Source organism: Heterodontus francisci, unplaced genomic scaffold, assembly GCF_036365525.1.
Source record: "Heterodontus francisci isolate sHetFra1 unplaced genomic scaffold, sHetFra1.hap1 HAP1_SCAFFOLD_73, whole genome shotgun sequence".
Classification (NCBI taxonomy): Eukaryota; Metazoa; Chordata; class Chondrichthyes; order Heterodontiformes; family Heterodontidae; genus Heterodontus; species Heterodontus francisci.
The window spans coordinates 1,336,637-1,359,146 of record NW_027142236.1 but is presented as its reverse complement, the minus strand read 5'-3'; positions in this window follow the sequence as shown (position 1 = coordinate 1,359,146).

Here is a 22,510-nt window from a genome sequence, read left to right as displayed (position 1 = left end):
CATTCATAAAGCTTTGGTTAGACCCCAACTAGAGAACTGTGTACAGTTCTGGTCACCACACTGTCGGAAGGATGTGAAAGTCCCTGAAAGGGTGCAGAGGAGATTTACCAGAATGATTCCAGGGATGGAAGTTTAGTTACAAAGTGAGTTCGGAGAAGATGGAGTTGTTCTCCCTGGTGTAAAGGAGATTGAGAGAGATTTGATAGAGGTGCACATGATTATGATAGACTTAGATAAGATAGACAAGGAAAAACTGTTCCCATTAACTGATGAAGCAAGGACTAGGGGACACAGATGGAAGGTTTTGGGTAAGAGATACAGGGGGAATATGAGGAGAAACGTTTTTACATAGTGGATGGTAATGAGCTGGAACTCACTACCCATGAGGGTGGTGGAAGCCAAGACAATCAATGATTTCAAAAGGAAACTGGATGGACACCTGAAGGAAATGAACTTGCAGGGATACGGGAATTGAGCGGGGGAGTGGAACTGACTGGATTGTTCCACAGAGAGCCGGCATAGAGTGACTGAATGGCCTCCTTCAGTGTTGTAAATGACTCCATCGATTTCTACCACTCTATGTTGGATATGTCACCTGCTCCTGCCTGGAACCATCCAGATACATAGAAGTTCAATTAAACTGTGACCTGAACGGCCACTGACAGCTCCGTCTTCACCCTGGTGTGAGGCTCCAGGTTGTGTTACAGGAGGTGACACAGCTCTGTGATACCTCCTTATTGAATCAGAGTCACCTCACACACTGCTCCTGGGTTAAGTGTAGGTAGGAAAAGAGCTCTTGGAACACCCGGGGTGGGTAGGGCAGAGCCCCCTGCTCCTCTATATTTACAGAGCTTCCCTCTCTGCAACCTCTGCTCCATTTGTTGGTCATGTGACAGACCCAGGGACACTGTAACTACAGTCCCAATACCTCTTCCAGAGTTGGGTCACCAAATCTTCTGTCCTCCCTGAATGTCTGCAGCAGCTCCCAACACAACCTCCAGAAAACCATCCACAGCACCTCCATTAACTTTACAAGAGCAGAAGTAAGTCAAAAGCCCCTCACCTGTATGTTGGATGCCTGGTCCTTTTAAATAACACTAGAGGGGGTTCCTCCTGCTGCTGAGTGTATTTTCAGCTGTGAGTGACTAACACAGGCGGTCAGTGGACATGCACAGACCAAGTTTCAGAGAAGTACATCAAAGCTGCTGCTATGGTACATTGACATCACTTTCAAATCCACCCTCAAAGGAACAACACATACAAGGTACAATTGAGCTAGAGCTCTGCCCAGCTTGGGACAGTGTGCAGGCCACAGTAGAAGTGGCCGGCTGTGAAGACCAGGCGAACAGCACATGGATGATACGACTGGGCTGGAGCCCCGCCCAGCATGGGATATTGTGCAGACCGCACTGGAAGCGGCCGGCTGTGCGATTCACATCTCTTTATGGATAACCAGCTTCTGTACCGTCAGCAGCAGTCTTGCTGCAGAGTCTATAATCCTGTCTCGGGACACATACAGATAAAGAAATTCACTTTACAAGGAGAACTGAAAAAAGAGTGAAGTCGAAAGATTTGCAGGAATATATGAATTGGAAAGGGGAAAGTGAATAAATGGAGGGCTGAGGCCATGGAGAGATTCAAACATAAGAATGAGAATATTAAAATTAAGGTGCTGCCAGACCGGTAGCCAATGTAGATCAGTGAGCACAGGGGTGATGGGTGATCGGGATTGGAATGAGTTAAAATACAGGCAGCAGAGTTCTGGATGGGCTGTGGTTTATGGAGGTTTAGAACGAGAAGGGTGACCAAGATGGAATTGGAATAGTCAAGTGTGGATTTATCAGTGATGCGGATGAGGGTTTACGCAGCAGATGGGCTGAGGCAGAGGTGGAGATGGGTGAAATCACAGAGGTGGTATTAGGCAGGGTTGGTGATGGAGAGAATATGAAGATGAACTCAGCTCAGGTTTAAATATAACTCAGAAGTTGTAAACTGTCCGGTTGAGCCTCAGATATTGGGCAGGGTGGAGTATGTGCTTCCCAGATAGGGGATGGAGTTTGTGATGGAGACCAATGACACTGGCTTCAGTCTTCCCAAAATTTACATAACAGAACAGTATTTCAGTGAAACAGGGTTTACAGATCTCCGAGCCTGAAATAGAGACAGCAACAGCAGCAAAGAACAAGAACAAAGAACAAAGAAAAGTACAGCACAGGAACAGGCCATTCGGCCCTCCAAGCCTGCGCCGATCTTGATGCCTGCCGAACCTAACACCGTCTGCACTTCCGGGGTCCGTATCCCTCTATTCCCATCCTATTCATGTATTTGTCAAGATGCCTCTTAAACATCTCTATGGTATCCGCTTCCACCATCTCCCCCGGCAACACGTTCCAGGCACTCACCACCCTCTGCGGAAAGAGCTTGCCTCTCACATTCCCTCTAAACTTTGCCCCTCTCTCCTTAAACCTATGTCCCCTAGTAACTGACTCTTCCACCCTGGGAAAAAGCTTCTGACTATCCACTCTGTCCATGCCGCTTATAACTTTGTAAACCTCTATCATGTCGCCCCTCCACCTCCGTCGTTCCTGTGAAAACAATCCGAGTTTATCCAACCTCTGCTTCTAGCTAATGCCCTCCAGACGAGGCAACATTCTGGTAAACCTCCTCTGTACCCTCGCCAAAGCCTCCACATCCTTCTGGTAGTGTGGCGAACAGAATTGCACGCAATATTCTAAGTGTGGCCTAACTAAAGTTCTGGATAGCTGCAGCATGACTTGCCAATTTTTATACTCTACGCCCCGACCCATGAAGATAAGCATGCCGTATGCCTTCTTGACGACCTTATCCACCTGCGTTGCCACTTTCAATGATCTGTGGACCTGGACGCCCAGATCCCTCTGCCTGTCAGTACTCCTAAGGGTTCTGCCATTTACTGCAAACCTCCCACCTGGATTAGACCTTCCAAAATGCATTACCTCACATTTGTCCGAATTAAACTCCATCTGTCATTTCTCCTCCCAACTCTCCAACTGATCTATATCTTGCTGTATATTCTCACAATCCTCATGACTATCCGCAACTCCACCAAACTTTGTGTCGTCCGCAAACTTACTAATCAGACCAGCTACATTTTCCTCCAAATCATTTATATATACTACAAACAGCAAAGGCCCCAGCACTGATCCCTGCGGAACACCATTAGTCACATCCCTCCATTCAGAAAAGCACCATTCCACTGCTACCCTCTGTCGTCTATGACCGAGCCAGTTCTGCATCCATCTTGCAAGCTCCCCTCTGTTCCCATGTGACTTCACCTTTTGTACCAGTCTGCCATGAGGGACCTTGTCAAAGGCTTTACTGAAGTCCATATAGATAACATCCACTGCCCTTCCTTCATCAATCATCTTTGTCACTTCCTCAAAAAACTCAATCAAATTAGTGACACACGACCTCCCCATCACAGAACCATGCTGCCTGTCGCTAATAAGTTCATTTGTTTCCAAATGGGAGTAAATCCTGTCCCGAAGAATCCTCTCTAATAATTTCCCTACCACTAACGTAAGGCTCACTGGCCTATAATTTCCTGGATTATCCTTGCTAACCTTCTTAAACAAAGGAACAACATTGGCTATTCTCCAGTCCTCTGGGACCGCACCTGGAGCCAATGAGGATGCAAATATTTCTGTCAAGGCCCCAGCAATTTCTTTCCTTGCCTCGCTCAGTATTCTGGGGTAGATCTCATCAGGCCCTGGGGACTTATCTACCTTAAAGTTTTGCAAGACACCCAACACCTCCTCCTTTTTGATAATGGGATGACTGAGGCTATCTGCACTCCCTTCCCTAGGCTCATCATGTACCAAGTCCTTCTCTTTGGTGATTACTGATGCAACGTACTCATTTAGTACCATTTCCTCTGGCTCCACACATAGATTCCCTTCTCGGTCCTTGAGTGGGCCAACCCTTTCCCCGGTTACCCTCTTGCTCTTTATATACGTATAAAAAGCTATGGGATTTTCCTTAAGCCTGTTTGCCAATGACTTTTCATGACCCCTTTTAGCCCTCCTGACTCCTTGCTTAAGTTCCTTCCGACTGTCTTTATATTCCTCAAGGGATTCGTCTGTTCCTAGCCTTCCAGCCCTTATGAATGCTTCCTTTTTCTTTTTGACGAGGCTCACAATATCCCGCGTTATCCAAAGTTCCCGAAACTTGCCAAACTTATCCTTCTTCCTCACAGGAACATGCTGGTCCTGGATTCTAATCAACTGACGTTTGAAAGACTCCCACATGTCAGATATTGATTTACCATCAAACAGCCGCCCCCAATCTAAATTCTTCAGTTCCTGCCTAATATTGTTATAATTAGCCTTCCCCCAATTTAGCACCTTCACCCGAGGACTACTCTTATCCTTATCCACAAGTACCTTAAAACACATGGAATTATGGTCAATGTTCGCGAAATGCTCCCCTACTGAAACGTAGACCACCTGGCCAGGCTCATTCCCCAATACCAGGTCCAGTACGGCCCCATCCCTTGTTGGACTATCTCCGTATTGTTTCAAGAAGCCCTCCTGGATGCTCCTTACAAATACTGCCCCATCCAAACTCCTAACACTAAGTGAGTCCCAGTCAATACAGGGGAAGTTAAAATCACCCACCACTACAACCCTGCTACCTATACACCTTTCCAAAATGTGTCCACATTTCTGCTCCTCTACCTCCCACCGGCTGTTGGGAGGCCTGCAGTAAAGCCCCAACATCGTGACTGGACCCTTCCTATTCCTGAGCTCCACCCATATTGCCTCGCTGTATGACCCCTCCGAGGTGTCCTCCCGCAGTCCAGCTGGGATATTCTCCTTCACCAGTAATGCAACTACCCCACCCCTTTTATATCCCCCTCTATCCCTTCTGAAGCTTCCGAAGCCTGGGACATTTAGCTGCCAATCCTGTCCTTCCCTCAACCAAGTCTCTGTAATAGCAAAAACATCATAGTTCCAAGTACTAATCCAAGCTCTCAGTTCATCTGCCTTACCCGTTATACTTCTCGCATTGAAACAAATGCACTTCACACCACCAGTCCCGCTGTTCTCCGCAACATCTCCCTGCCTGCTCTTCCTCTTAGTCTTACTGGCCTTATTTACTAGTTCCCCTTCATTTATTTCACTTGCTGTCCTACTGCTCTGGTTCCCACCCCCCTGCCACATTAGTTTAAACCCTCCCGAGTGACGCTAGCAAACCTCGCAGCCAGGATATTTGTGCCCCTCCAGTTTAGATGCAACCCGTCCTTCTTGTACAGGTCCCATCTGTTCCTGAAGAGATCCCAATGGTCCAGATATCTGAAACCCTCCCTTCTACACCAGTTGCTCAGCCACGTGTTTAGCTGCACTGTCTTCCTATTTCTAGCCTCACTGGCATGTGGCACAGGGAGTAATCCGGAGATTACAACCCTCGAGGTCCTGTTTTTTAACTTTCTACCTAACTCCCTAAACTCCCCCTGAAGGACCTCATCACTCTTCCTGCCTATGTCATTGATACCGATGTGTATCACAACCTCTGGCTGTTCACCCTCCCCCTTCAGAATGTCCCCTGTCCATTCAGAGACATCCTTGACCCTGGCACCAGGGAGGCAACATACCATCCTGGAGTCTCTTTCACGTCCACAGAAGCGCCGATCTGTGCCCCTGACTATAGAGTCCCCGATAACTATTGCTCTTCTGTGTTTTGTCCCTCCATGCTGAACAACAGTGCCAGCCATGGTGCCACTGCTCTGGCTGCTTCTGTTTTCCCCTGATAGACCATCCCCCCCAACAGTATCCAAAACGGTATACTTGTTAGAGAGGGGGATAGCCACAGGGGATTCCTGCACTGACTGCCTGCCCCTTCTAGCGGTCACCCATCTATCCCCTGCACCTTGGGTGTAACCACTTCTCTAAAACTCCTCACTATGACGTTTTCCGCCACTTGCATGCTCCTAACTGCATCCAGTTGCCGCTCCAACCCATCCATGCGGTCTATGAGGAGCTGCAACTGGGTACACGTCCTGCAGATGTAGTCCTCCAGAACGCTGGAAGCGTCACGGGCTTCCCACATCTCACAGGTGAAGCACTTCACCCCTCCAACTGACATTTCTAACACTAATTAGTTAATTATTATTAAATAAATAAAATGAGAGAGTAAATGACAAGAACTGTAATACAGTTGACAATGGTTTATAGAGCTAATATCTGGAGATACTCACCAGGCAGACAACGGCAGCAAGAAGGACAGAGTAAATTACACGAACAGTAATGCTGTTAAACATGTTTTTAGAATTAATAGCTAGATAGAGAGACTTACCAGGGACCCCAATAATAGCCAGGATGGGATAGTAAACGTATTGAATAATCTTCAGTGCGAGATAGATACGAGTGTTTAATGACATCCGATCATAATATGTAGAAAAAGAGTAAAGTTCCGAAGATAAACTCCTGTCCATTGTTGTAACATTCCAATCTATTGTTCTCAGATTCTGACCCATTGTTGTAACATTCCAATCTATTGTTCTCAGATTCTGACCCATTGTTGTAACATTCCAGTCTTTTGTTCTCAGATTCTGATCTATCCTCTCTCTATCTCTCTGGAGCAGCTAATCTCTGTAAGTGCCGGAGCTGATGTTCCCACTGACACTATGGAATAACACATTGAAAGAAGCCCCTTATTAATAGAAGATGGAAAACACAATTCGGGTCCATGGAGACTGACATTATGTACAGTCACAGAATTAACAGATTCAGTTAACTCTTTTCAATCCAACACTTTATGTACCGCAATAAAGTTGAACATTTACCCAGTCTGGATGGGATGTATGAGGGTTGCTGAGGGAAGGAATGGTGGAAATAGCCGAGGCACTGGCCAGAATCTTCCAATCCCCCTTGGATATGGGCGTGATGACAGATTTTCACAGGCTCGCCACTCTCTGGGTGAAGAAATTTCTCCTCATGTCAGTCCTGAAAGTTTTACCCCGTATCCTTAGACTATGACCCCTGGTTCTGGACTCCCCACCATCGGAAACATCCTTCCTGCATCTACCGTGTCAAGTCCTGCTTGAATTTTATTGGTTTCGTTTTATTTTGTGTCATGCACAAACTTGGAAATATTACATTTGGTCCCCACATCCAAATCATCGATACATATTGTGAACAGCTGAGGCCAAGCTCTGATCCTTGCAGTACCCTACTAGTCACACCATGCCAACGTGAAAATGCCAGTATACTACCTCCTATCCCATTTATTTTAATTTTGCGAAGCAAGCTCCTTCTGGTGGACTTCATCAAAAACCTTCTGAAAATACAAGTATACCATGTCCACCAACTCCCCTTTATCAATTCTGTTAGTAACATCCTCAAAATCTCCAACAGGTTCGTCAAACATCATTTCACATTCATAAATCCATGTTAACTGTGCCCAATCAGATCATTGTTATCCAAGTCCATTTATCACATCCTTTAGAAATGATTCTCGCAGGTTCCCAACGATTAATGAAAGGCTAACAGCTTTGTAATTCCCTGTTTTCTCTCTCCCTCCCTCTTAAATAGTGGGTGACATTTGCGACCTTCCAAGCTGCAGGAACCGCTCCGGAATCTGCAGATTCTTTGAAGATGATCAGCAATGCATTTCCATAGCTATCTCGTCAACACTCTGGCAAGTAGAATATCAGGTCCTGGGGACATACCAACCTTCAGCCCAATTAATTTCTTCAATTTCTTCTAAGTAATACTAATTTCCTTCAATTCATTGCAGTTCTGAAGAAGGGTCACGTTATCTCTGCTTCTCTCTACACAGATGCTATCAGACCTCCTGAGTGTTTTCAGCATTTCTTGTTTTTATTTCAGATTTCCAGCATCCATAGTATTATGCTTTTAATTTCCTTCAAATTTTTATTCCTACAATCATTTGGATCTCTCATTCTGGGAGATTTCTTATATATTCCACTGACAAAAAATAATCATTTAGCTTCTCTGCCATTTCTCTGTTCCCCACTATAAATTCTACTGACACTGCCTGTGATGGACCCACATTTGGCTTCGCCAAACGTTTCCTTTTTGTGTACCTGTGGAAGCTTTTACAGTCAGTTTTTCATATTTTTTCCAACAAACTTTCATATTCTATTCTCCCTTTCTTTATCAGTTTCTTCTTCCTCCTTTGATCTATTCTAAAGTCCTCCCAATTCTCAGGTTTACTCCGATTTATGGCAACTTTATAGGCCTTTTATAGAGTCATAGAGAGATACAGCACTGGAACAGGCCCTTCAGCCCACCGAGTCTGTGGCGAACAACAACCACCCATTTATACCAATCCGACATTAATCCCATATTCCCCACCACATTCCCACCATTCTTCTACCACCTACCTACACTAGGAGCAATTTACAATGGCCAATTTACCTATCAACCTGCAAGTCTTTGGCTGTGGGAGGAAACTGAAGCACCCGGCTGAAACCCACGCAGTCACAGGTAGAACTTGCAAACTCCACATAGGCAATACCCAGGACTGAACCCGGGTTGCTGGAGCTGTGAAGCTGCGGTGCTAACCGCAGTTTTAATCTTATACAATCCTTAACTTCCTTTGTTATCCACAGTTGACTGCCTTTACTTTTGGGGTTTATGTGCCTGCAAGCAATGTATCGGTGCTGTAAGCTATATAATCTTTCTTTAAAGACTATCGATTGCCTATGTACTATCATACCTTTCAATGTAGTTTCCCAATCCACCTCGGGCAATTTGCTCCTCATATCTTCATAATTTCCTTTGTGCAAATTTAACACCCTGGCTTAAGATTGAACGAACGTACTTTCAAGCATAATGTAAAATTCTATCACATTATGGTAATTCATCCCTAAAGGTAATTTTACAATACAATTAATAATTAGCCCTGTCACATTACATAATACTAGATCTAAAATAGCCTGTTTTCTAGTCGGTTCCTGAACATACTGCTCTAGAAAACCATCCGTAACACACTCCAGAAACTCGCTATCCATGAAATTTGTTCTCATTAGGTTACCCAGTCTATATGAAGATCTAACTCACCCCTGATTATTGCATTACCCATCCTGTATGATTCTCCCATCTGCATTAATGCTGTGCCCCACACTAACAATGCTGTTTGGTGGCCTATAAACAGCTCTCCTACCAATGTTTTCTGCCCTTTCAGTTTCTTCGCTCCACCCAAACAGATTCCATATTTTGTTCTGCAGACCTGAGATCCTTCCTTACTAATGTACTGGTCCCATCCCTTATTATCAGCGCAACATTACGTCGTTTCCCTTGTTGCCTGTCCTTCCAAAAGGTCGAATATGCCTGCATATTCAGTTCTCAGTCTTGGTCACTCTGTAGCCACGTTTCCGTTATGACTATTAGATCATACCCATGTACCTCTATTTGGGCCTTTAAATCATCTACCCTGTTCCAAATACTGCGCGCATTCAGGTACAGTGCCCATAACCGTGCCTTATTGACATTCTGCATTCTAGTTGAAGCTCACCTTTGTTTCGCCTCCCTTCGAATGTCACCTTCTACTTTTCTACCTCCTGTTACCAGCTTTACTTCCTTCCAATTTGATCCTTCCTTCCAATTTCAAAAGGAAACTGGATGGGTGATTGAAGGAAGTGGACTTGCAGGGCTACGGGAATTGGGCGGGGGAGTAAGACTGACTTGATTGATCCACAGAGAACCAGCATGGTCTCGATGGGACGAATGGACTCCTTATGTGTAGTAAGTGACTTTGACTCTGTCACTGTCTATGACTGAATGTTAGATATGTCTCCTGCTCCTGCCTGGAAAGATCCAGATACATAGACGTTCAATGAAACTGTGACCTTAACAGCCACTGACAGCTCCGTCCTCACCCTGGTGTGAGGCTCCAGGTTATGTGACAGGAGGTGACACAGCTCTGTGACCACATCCGTATTGAATCAGAGTCACCTCACACACTACTCCTGGGTTAGATGTAGGTAGGAAAAGTGTTCTTGGAAAACCAGGGGTGGGTAGAGCAGAGTCCCCTCCTCCTCCATCGTTACAGAGCTTCCCCTCTCTGCAGCCTCTGCTCCATTTGTTGGTCATGTTACAGACCCAGAGACACTGTAACTACAGTCCCCATACCTCGTCCAGAGTTGGGACACCAAATCCTCTGTCCTCCCTGAATGTCTGCAGCAGCTCACAACACAACCTCCAGAAAACCATCCACAGCACCTCCTCCAACTTTACAAAAGCAGAAGGAAGTCAAAAGCCTCTCACCTGTAAGTTGGATGTCTGGTCTTTTTAAATAACACTGGAGGGAGTTCCTCGTGCTGCTGAATGTATGTTCAGCTGAGAGTGACTAACACAGGCAGTCAGTGGACATGCACAGATCAAGTTTCAAAGACGTGCATCAAAGCTGCTGGAATAGCAGTTTGACATGACATTCCACAATTCCTCATGCTACTAGTGCACACAATGTACACCCGGGCTAGAGTACTGCACAGCATGGGACAGTGTGCAGGCCACACCAGAAGTGACTGGGAGCTCAGTTCAGACCCTTTTCTGGATCCAGGCTTCCACAGTGTGGGCAACAATGCTGCTGTAAGAGCTGAAACTCGCCACCAAGGTGAGATAGTGAGGGAAGGAAATTCACTTTAAAAGGGGACATGGAAATAGACTTGATGGTGGAAGAAATGCTGGAATATGGGAATGGGCAGGGGAATGGGGCTAATTGGAGGGGCGAGGCCATGGAGGGATTCAAACACAAGAATGAGATTATTAAAATTAAGGTGCTGTCAGACCGGGAGCCAATGTAGATCAGTGAGCACAGGGGTGATGGGTGATCGGGATTTGGTGTGAGTTAGAATACAGGCAGCAGATTTCTGGATGGGCTGTGGTTTATAGAAGTTTATAACCTGCAGGGGGACCAGGATAGAATTGGAAAAATCAAGTGATTAAAGCACAGATGAGGGTTTATGCAGCAGAAGGGCTGAGGCAGAGGTGGAGATGGATGATATTACAGAGGTGGTAATAGGCAGGATTGGTGATGTAGGGAATATGGAGATGAACTCAGCTCAGGTATAAATAGAATACAGATGTTGTAAGCAGTCTGGTTCAGCCTCAGATATCGGGCAGGGTGGGGTATATGTTTCACAGATAGGGGATGGAATTTGTGATGAAGACCAATGACACTGGTTTCAGTCTTCCCAATATTTGCATTACAGAACAGTATTTCAGTGAAACAGGGTTTGCAGATCTCCTAGCGGAAAATAGAGACTTACAAGGAGCACAGACAAGACCGAAGATGAGTGATGAACTTACAAGAACTGCAATACAATTAGCAATGGATTTACAGCTAATAGCTGGAGGTAGAGATTCACCAGCAACAGTCGCAGCAGCAAGAAGGGCAGAGTAAATTACAGGAGCAGTATTGCAATTAAACATGGTTTGTAGAAATAATAGCTGTATAGAGAGACCTACCAGGGACACCAACAATAGCCAGGATGGGATAGTAAATATATTGAAATATCACAAGTGCATACAGGATCCGATCGTCTAATGAGTACCAATCCCAATATGTAGAAAGATAGTAAAGATCCGAGGATAAACTCCTGTCCATTGTTGTAACATTCAAATCTATTGTTCTCAGATTCTGATCTATCCTTTCCCTCTCTCTGGAGCCACTGATCCCTGTCAGTGCTGAGCGTGATGTTCCCTTTGACGCTATGTGATAACACATTGAAAGAGTCCCTTATTAATAGAAAAGGAAAACCCTCCAGTGACACAGTTAGGGTCCATGGAGACTGACATTAATTGCAGTTACTGAACAAACAGGTTCAGTTAACCCTTTTCATTTGGACACCTTTTGTACCACAATGAACGATAACATTTGCCCTGTCTGAATGGGATGTATGAGGATTGCTGAGTGAGGGAAAGATGAGAATAGCAGATGCACAGGCCAGAATCTTCCAATACACCTTGGATATGGGAGTCGTGGCAGAGGACTGGAGGGTTGCCAATGTTGCACTCTGATTAAAAAAGGAGAGGTGGAGTAAACACTGTATTTACTGTCAGTGATGGGGAAATTTCTAGAGTTCACATCCCAGGACAAAAGTATTTGCTGCTTGAGAAAAGAAAAAAACCATGGACAACAAATGGCCAGCAGCAAGGATATGGTAAGACAAGTCATGTCTGGTAAATGCCAACAACAACAACGTATATTTATATCGTGCCTTTTATGCAATAAAACATCGCAAGAGCTCCATAGGAGCATTATGAAGCAAAGTATGACACTGAGCCACAACAGGAGATATGAGGTCAGATGACCAAAAGCTTGGTCAAAGAGGAAGGTTTTATGTAGTGTCTTAAGGGAGGAATGTGATGCAGAAAGGCAGTGACAGTGGGATAGTGGTAATGTCATTGAACTAGTAATCCAGAGGCTCAGGCTAATGCCCTGGGTTCAAATCCCACCACAGCAGCTGGCGGAATTTAAAATTCAATGATTTAATATATTCAATTGATAAATACAAATTTGGAATTGAAAGTTCGACTTAAGAATGTTGCCATGAAAGTATCATCGATTTTTATAACAATCTATCTGGTTCACTAATGTCCTTTAGGGAAGGTGATCTACCATCCTTATCTGTTCTGGTCGCCATGTAACTCAATGTGGTTCACTTTTAACTGTCCTCTGAAATAGTCTAGAAAGCCAATCAGTGTCAAGCATAATTATGGATGGACAACAAAGATGTAGGAATGGTATTCCAGAGATTTTCATAAGGGTCGTTAACTAGTCTCGGTCGTAATTCTGGACACAGGTCTTTGGGTTGACATTCCTGGGAATGATAATGTGAAGCCTCATGTCCACATTTCGAAACAATTGTTGTTTATAAACTGTCATCTTTTTGATTGGTTACTCGATGGTTCAATCATGAGTATTACAAGAAATAATGAGACAGCACTCAGAGCTCAAATTAAACACCAATGACTGTACTAGATTCAGTAGGAATACTACTAGTTAACAATTATACAAAATACCCATTCACAATGTACCGGTGAACAATACACCCATTAGTCACAAACATGTTGCAAAGAGTCATGCATACATGATAACCCAGTGAGCATTTCCCTCCCTGCTAATCGTTCTGCCGCTGACCAATCTCCTCGACCTTATCATTGAATCACTATTTCCAATGATTTTGCACCTTTCATATCAAGGTGGGCTGAATGTTTCACTGACAAGATCACACTGTCCTATCAAAATCCACCGTAAGCTACAATTGTCCAATGAGATGCCTAATTCTTTGTTCAGATGATGATATGAGAGACTGCCTTGATGGTGAGCATGTGTTTACATTTCCTTCAGTATTTTCATCACCACTTGTGGATGTTACAGATGCCTCAGGATTGTTCTCAACACAAACAATAGCAGCTTTTCTTCCTGGTCACATACACATTTGAAACCACAGGACAATTAAACAATCCAAATCCCTTACATTCCTGACGTCTTACAAACTGTTGCTTAGAGAATTTCTGGTTTATTTGCATTTCAAAACAAGACATACTCTGACATCATTAATCATCTTGAATAAAACTCTAGAATTAAAATATCTATTCTCATGGTGTTCATTGTCAATTGTTGTAAAAACACATCTGGTTCACCAATGTCCATTAGGGAAGGAAATCTGCCATCCTAACCTGGTCTGGCCTACATGTGACTCCAGACTCACAGCAATGTGGTTGATTCTGAAATGGCCTAGCAAGCTGCTCAGTTGTACGAAACGGCTACAAAATCTAAGAAAAGCAATGAAACCAGACAGACCACCCAGCATCGACCGAGGCACCAGAAACAACAAAGACAAACCCAGCCCTGTCGACCCTGTAAAGTCCTCCATACTAACATCTGGGGGCTTGTGCCAACGTTGGGAGAGCTGTCCCACAGGCTAGTCAAGCAGCAGAAAACATAGTCATACTCATCGAATCACACCTTACAGTGTCCCAGACAATGCCATCACCATCCCCAGGTATGGACTACAGGGGTTCAAGAAGACAGCTCAGCACCACCTTCTCAAGGGCAATTAGGGATGGCAATAAATGCTGGCAGAGCCAGCGACACCCACATCCCATGAATGAGCGAATAAAAGAAATGCCCTGTGTTTAGCTAAAACCCAACAGCTTCAGACACAATCAGTCAACAGTGGCCAGTAGTGGCTGATGTTTCCAAACACAAAGCTAGATATCTGCGTCCTTGTTGGGACAAAACTGTAGGATTGAGTTTATTTTATGATAGGACTGTTAGAACTTAGTTGTCATTTCCTTCAGTATAACGGTTAAAATAGTATTCTGTATGTAACATAACCACAACGCATGATGTTAGCTAAATATCTGGACAAGTCCTGACCTGTTGAGACCCTTTATTTTAAAGTCGTTAGACTGTGGATTATCCCAGGGAGACTGCTGGTTTTTAAACGGTGTAAAACTGTAAACAATGCCCGTGTGGCCAGGAAGCTGTGAAATGAGATATGTACAATTCAATGCCATTAAGTGGTCACTGTGGTTGAATAGGCACAGCAGGGTGGCACTGGGTCAAGATATGACCTTTTGTAAAGGAATTCGGAGAGTTAAGGCAGCTGGAATCTGGAGGCCCCTCCCCTCCCCCCACCACTCCCCACTGAACGACAATGACAATGACTTAAACCAGGCTCAAGGTACGATCATGGAAGGGTAGTTAGTTAATGACTGACCAATCAAATGAACAGAAATGGCCTTTTACCTAATATGGAACAGAACCAAGCTGGGAACTGTATATAAATTAAGAGCTTGTAAGACCCCAAAAGGGCACATCATCATCAAGAAGAAGACAGAAGATAGACTCCAATGAAGAGACAAGGTTCGACAGATAACCGGAGGTTGAGGACCGGGTGTTCCATTGAGAACACAACTGCTGACCACTGCCCTTTGCTCAGTATTACCATGTTCTGCTTATTGTGCAGAACTTCATTCAGTCTGTGAAGCTTGTGAAAGCAGCATCGTACACATGTAGTTTTATAGCTAGTCTGAGCTTCAAGTCCCTTTTAAATCTGATCTCCCAACATAGACTGTCATTGTAATTGACCTAAGTCTGACAATTACATTAAATCAAACCCCAGATCTTACAAGTGGTGCTGAAACCCGGGACTTTGACTGCAATGCAAACCGAGGATGTTGTAGCAAAGTTTCGCAAATGTATCAATATTCGTTTGACCAGTGAAAACTCTTGCAGGGATAAACTCTTTTGAGGGGCAGACGATTATACTGACCCAGTGATGTCTCTTTAAATACACATTATGTCACAAAAAAGACAATGGGAAGAAGGGTCTCTGGGAAACATATGAGGAAGAGTTAAGCACTAAGTGTAATATGGACAGTATCCAGTCCCTGTTCGGAGACTGTGTATGGAAGCATGCACACGTTCCTTTTAAAATATATTGAAGTTTATCCAGGCACACGTCTTGGCTAAACATCAGAAGGGTGAAAAGGCTTTAAATCTGACTCCATGTGCAGCATCGTGCACAGTGCGATGAGGAAGTGATAGAGTCACAGGTGAGAGAAATGGTAGCTCAAAGTGAACAGACCCAGCAGCAGCAGCAGACACAGCTACATGAGTTACACAATAAGCTAGTGTACTTTAATGTCACTATACAACAACAGCCACTTAATGCAGGACAAGCTTGTGCAGTTCAGCAGCAGTTAGAGTTTGCAGAGAAACATATTGTTACTGTCACACAGGATAATGTCCAGTTGACCCAGAAGATAGAGGATTCTAGAGGTGTCCTTAGGGAGTTACAGGTGTGACCCCACCTGAAGACAGAGCATGCACAGTACAGGTCTAACATTCAGTGATTGCAAACCCAGAGGGAAAGCAGCTCCCAGGCGGGTGTAGCAGCCTTCACAAAAAGCAGAGTATCACACAGGTGGCACTAAAACGGAGCAGGAGGCCTCGGAGGGGGACAATGTTGGAGAGGGAGAACGTTTACCGTTAAGGTAACCTCCTTGACAGGCTGTCCCGTTAATGTGGTGACAACACCGAATGGAACAGTCTGTTACTCTCAATCCCACCAAGTCACGTGTGACGTTAACAAAGAACAAAGAACAAAGAAAATTACAGCACAGGAACAGGCCCTTCGGCCCTCCAAGCCTACGCCGATCCAAATCCTCTATCTAAACCTGTTGCCTATTTTCTAATGGTCTGTATCTCTTTACTTCCTGCCCATTCATGTATCTGTCTAGATACATCTTAAAAGACGCTATCGTGCCCGCGTCTACCACCTCCACCAGCAATGCGTTCCAGGCACCCACCTCCCTCTGCGTAAAGAACTTTCCACGCATATCCCCCCTAAAGTTTTCACCTTTCACTTTGAACTCGTGTCCCCTTGCAATTGAATCCCCCACTCTGGGAAAAAGCTTCTTGCTATCCACCCTGTCTATACCTGAGATATAAAAGGAAAGGAAATCTTTCGGAGCCACAGTAAGGCTGAAACACTGTCTGAGGAGAACAGGAGGAAAAGCTTGTGTTTGAGTAAGTGGGTCTGTTTTTGTATTTGAAGTTTCCTGTTTGATTTCTTTGTCTGTCTCAGCCAGTGTCTATTACGGTCAGTTACGTCTGGTCCTGCATGCTGTCTGAAAGTAGTTGGTTGTTTAACAAGTGTGTATAGTTATATTTTAAATTGGTGTGAGTGGGGAGGACAAAAGTTTTGATAACATGGATATTGGAGTGTTAAATAGCAATTGCTTTCAGCTGGGAAGGAGACAGAGAGAAAGAAAGAAAGGGAGACAGAGAGAGAGAGAGTGAGAGAGAGAATCAGTGAGAGAGAGAGACAGAGAGAGAGAGGGGGAGAGAGTGAGAGAGGGAGTGAGTGAGAGAGAGAGAGAGAGAGGTGTTCCTCCGGGGGGATAATGAGTAATGACACTCAGGGACAGAGGAAATGTGAGCTCTGGTACTTTGATTGTTCCTGTAGGTAAAAACCTTGAAAACCCTCTTTCCACCTCCTGCTGCTATGGGTGTGGATGACACGGACTGAAGTTCCTGTCTTTAACAGGGATCTATTCAGAATCTGTCACACTTGAGGCCTTCCACCATCGGTGGATACCACAAGGGCTGTGATACATCTTTAATGCCGAGAATGGCATTTTAGTTTGCGTTTTTGGTTTATTTATCTGTTTTTAATAAACTGAATTCAAAATTTAAATAAAGGGGTCCTGGCGAATAAAGTCCCCCTGGACAAAAAAACAAAACGGGCCTGAGGGTCAGATCGAGAGTAAATCTCCCTCTACACTGTTGAGGGTGTGGAGGGATAAACAGAGATGTCTCGTGAGACTGAGGTCTCTGAACCTCCTCACCTCTCCATGAATAAGAGGAGGAGGCATCCCTCCACTGCAGATTGCCGAGAGGAACAGGGTCAGTCTCCTGGCGGGTCCTCGGACTCCCCGCACTACCAGCACCATTGGGGCTCGAGCCCTAAGTCACAACTTTCTATCCCATAAAATGGAGTGGGGACAGAAGCCTCTGTACCATTCGCAACACCCGAGGTGGGGCGGGGGAGTGGTGAAGGGCCCCTCCCCTGATGGGGGAGCCTGTGGATCCACCAGGAGAAATCATTCCATCTCCCACTTGGTCCGGTGTCCTGGGTGGGGCTGAGATCTGTGAGGGCCAACGCTCTTGGCGCCTGTTGCTGTCATCCAGGATGGATCCGACCCGGCGGTTGATTTGAATAATGTTAACAGTGCTCTGTCTGCTGGTACTGTGGCGCTGGCAGGGTGGGAGATGGCCTCCTCTCTCTACCTCGGGTCCCGCACCGGCTGGATTTCCAGAGTCAAGAAACAACTGCCTCCCCCGAGGCTGATCACAAGCCCGGGCACCGAGGGGGAGAGGGTGTCCTCAACCACAGGCACTCATATTCCCAGTTTCCCCAGAGGAATATAGGAATGACTCCTCCACCACCGATCCTGGGGGTGTGATCATGAGGGAGGTGAGACTCGCTGGCGTGGCCGGGATGTCCACACCACATTGTGTGGTGGGTGTGTCGGCCACTGGCGGTGACGGTCCGGAGGAGGATGGAGTCTCGGTGAGGGGCACGGAGGACGACCTTGAATCCATTGCCAGTGAGGCCGTGCACTCCCTCCTGCCTCCTACCGAGTCTCCTCTCATCCCCATTGTAGAACTCCGGGACTTCCTTGCTGCTTGCAGGGAAGTTCAGCCGCCCCTTGACCAGTGTGTGTAGCTGGCGCTGATCATCTGGTCTGTCCGTCTTGCCCTCAAGGAGGGTTGCAAATGTGCAGACATGAAAAAGGTCGTGCGATGTCTGTTCAATGAGTCCTCTCTGGATTGCTGGGGGAGTGCAAGGCGATGAGCAGTTCCACTCTCTCCTCACAGTAAGGTATTGGTGACAGGATGGTTGTATTTTTGACATGAAGATATCCATAGCCAGCCTCAACATCAACAGCAGCAGGGGGTCTCTCAGCCGTTTTCACAATCTCACAGTCCTCAGGGAAGGGAGATTTGTGATGGGTTTTATGCAGGAAACCCACACCGTTCCGGGAGATGAAGCCACCTGGCTCCTGGAGTAGCAGGGTGACTTGATGGATCAACTACCTCAAATTAGTGGACGCCTGGTGGAATCTCCATCCCAACTCCAGTGCTTTCGTCTGGAGGACTCAGAAGAAGGGTACCGGAATTGACCGCCTCTACATTTTACAGGCATACGCCTCCTGCATCACGGTGGCCTCCAAGTGGCTGGTTCCGCGCTCGGACCACCACCTGAATTGGGAGGAATTCACTCCACTCCGCACACGGGACGGTTCCCTGTAATGGCACTTTTAACAAATGGCTCCTGGAGGACGAGTGATTCCGTGACTCATTCCGTCGATTCTGGGCTGACTGGAGAAGGAAGCAGGGAGGCTTCCTCTACTTGAGGCTATGGTGGGATGTGGTCAAGACTCACATCCGCGTCTTCTGTCAGGAGAACACGAAGGTGTCGACCAAGAGGCGGGAAGCAGAGATCGAGCTTCTGGAGAGGGAGGTGCTTGACTTGGAGTCCCATCTCGGTCAGGCCATCACAGACCCCATCCTGTGGCAGGTGTACAAAGAGAAGAGGGCGCGCTGAGGGACCTGCAGCTCACGAGGCGTGTACGTGAGGTCGCGGATCCAGATCCTGGAAGATTTGAACCGCGCCTCACCCTTCTTCTACTCAATGGAAAATTGGCAGAGGGTGCATAAGCAGCTCTTCGAGCAGCTGGCAGACGATGGATCCGGAGGGAATGGGAATATTGGTCCGAACCTATAACAGTGCATTGCTCTCTCCGGACCCGTCCAGCGAGGACACGTGTAGAGTTTTGTAGGAGGACCTGCCAAAGATCAGACTGGAGGGCACCAAAGGATTGGAGACTCCGCTCACATTAGCACAATTGTACGGTGCCCTCCACCAGCACTGAATGGGCAAATCGCCGGGGCTGGACGGGGCCACCGTGGAGTTCCTCGGGGCATTGGGATACGTCCTGAGGACAATAGCGTGCAGTTCCTGGGGGAAAGCCTAGCGACTCGGGGGTGCCCCTCTCGTGGCACAGGGCGGTTGTCATCCTGTTGCTGAAAAGGGGTGATCTCTGCTTGCTTAAGAACGGGCGTCCGGTCTCCCTCCTCAACATGGATTATAAGATCTACCTACGTCCAGGAATTCCCAGAGAAACACATCTCCAGAGGCACTAATTACAGTCCCCATATCTCATGCAGAGTTAGGTCACGAAATCCTCTGTCAACCCTGAATGTCTGTACAGCTCACAACATAACCTCCAGAAAGCCATCCACAGCACCTCCACTGACTTTACAATAGCAGAAGTAAGTCAAAACACCCACACCTGTAAGTTGGATGCCTGGTCCTTTTACATAACACTCGTGCTGCTGAATGTATGTTCAGGTGAGCGTGACTAACACAGGCGGACAGTAGACGTGCACAGACGAAGCTACAAAGATGTCTGGCAAAGATGTCGAAATGGTTGATTGATGTCAATTCAAACCCCTCCTCACACTAACAGCACATGGTCAATTAGCCTGGGCGAGAGACTGGCACAACATGGGACATGTAATGACCACACTAGAACCCTGTCCAGCATGAGGCACAGTGTTAACCACACCAAAGCCCTGCCCGTCATGGGTCACAGTGCTGACCATATTAGAGCCCTGCCCAAAATGGAGGAATGTCATGGCCACACGAGAGCCCTGTCCAACATGGGTAACTATGCTGACCACACTACAGACGTGCACAACATCGGGCACAGTGCTGACCACACTGGAACCCTGCCCAGCATGGGGCACCATGCTGACCACACTGGAACACTACCCAGCAAATGGGAACGGAGCTGACCACACTAGAACCATGCCCAGCATGGAGCACCGTGCTGACCACACACGAACCCGACCCAGCAAATGGGAACGGCGCTGACCACACACGAACCCTACCCAGCATCGGGCACCATGCTGACCACACTAGAACACAGCCCAGCATGGGGCACTGTGCTGACCTCACTAACGCCCAGCCCAGCATGGGGCACTGTGCTGACCACACGAGAGCCCTGTACAGCATGGGGCACTGTGCTGATCACACGACAGTCCTGTCCAGCATGGGGCCCTGTGCTGACCACACTAGAGCCTGTACAGCATGGGGCACTGTGCTGATCACACTACAGTCCTGTGCAGCATGAGGCACTGTGCTGATCACACGACTGTCCTGTCCAGCATAGGGCACTGTGCTGACCTCACGAACGACCAGCCCAGCATGGGGCACTGTGCAGATCACGCTAGTGCCCAGTCCAGCATGGGGCATTGTGCTGAGCACACTAGAACCCATGTCCAACCTGGGGCATTGTGCTGAACACACTAGATCCCTGTCCAATACGGGGCACTGTGCTGACCACACGATAACCCTGACCAGCATGGGGCACTGTGCTGACCACACTAGCGTCTTTCCAGCATGGGGCACGGTGCTGACCACATTTGATCCCTTCCCAGCATGGGGCGCTGTGCTGACCTCTCTGGCGCACTGTAAAGCATGGGGCACTGTGCTGGCCAACTGGAGTCCTGCCCAGCACGAGGAGGCAAGTGCTGACCACACTGGAGACCTACCTAGCATGGGGCAATGTGCTGAGCACACTAGTGACCTGCGCAACATGGAGCACTGTGCGGGCCACACCAGAGACCTGCCCAGCATGGGGCACTGTGCTGATCACACCACAGTCCTTTCCAGCATGAGGCACTGTGCTGATCATACTACAGGCCTGTACAGCATGGGGCACTGTGCTGACCACACTAGAGTCCTGTCCAGCTTGAGGCACTGTGCTGATCACACTACAGTCCTGCCGAGCATGGGGCACTGTGCTGACCACTCTAGAGTCCTGTCCAGGATGAGACACAGTGCTGATCACACTACAGTCCTGTCCAGCATGAGGCACTGTGCTGACCACACTGGAGCACTGCCCAGCATGGGGCACTGTGCTGACCACACTAGAACCCTGCCCAGCATGGGACACTGTGCTGACCACACTAGAATCCTACCAGCATGAGGCACTGTGCTGACCACACTAGCGTCTTTCCAGCATGGGGCACTGTGCTGACCACTGTAGAGCACTGTCAAGCATGGGGCACTATGCTGACCAGACTAGAACCCTGCCCAGCATGGGGCACTGTGCTGATCACACTGGAACCCTGCCCAGCATGGGGCTCTGCGCTGTACACACTAGAGCCCTGACCAGCATGGGGCTCTGTGCTGTACACATTAGAACCCTGACCAGCATAGGGCACTGTGCGGACCACACTAGAACCCTGCCCAGCATGGGGCACTGTGCTGACCACACTATAACCCTGCCCAGCATGGGGCTCTGTGCTGACCACACTAGAATCTTTCCAGCATGGGGCACTGTGCTGACCACACGAGCGTCTTTCCAACATGGGGCACGGTGCTGACCAGATTTGATCCCTTCCCAGCATGGGGCGCTGTGCTGACCACTCGAGAGCACTGTAAAGCATGGGGCACTGTGCTGACCACATTTGATCCCTTCCCAGCATGGGGCGCCGTGTTGACCTCTCCAGAGCACTGTAAAGCATGGGGCACTGTGCTGACCACACTGGAGTCCTACCTAGCATGGGTCAATGTGCTGATCACACTCGTGACCTGCCCAAAATGGAGCACTGTGCTGACCACATTAGCGACATGCCCAGCAGGGGCACTGTGCTGATCACACTACAGTCATGTACAACATGGAAAATGTGCTGACCACACCAGAGTCCTGTCCAGCATGAGGCACTGTGCTGATCACACTACAGTCCTGCCCTGCATGGGGCACTCTGCCGACCACTCTAGACGACTGTCCAGCATGAGGCACAGTGCTGATCACACTACAGTCCTGTCCAACATAGGGCACTGTGCTGACCACACTAAAGCCCTGTCCAGCATGGGGCACTGTGCTGATCACGCTACAGTCCTGTCCAG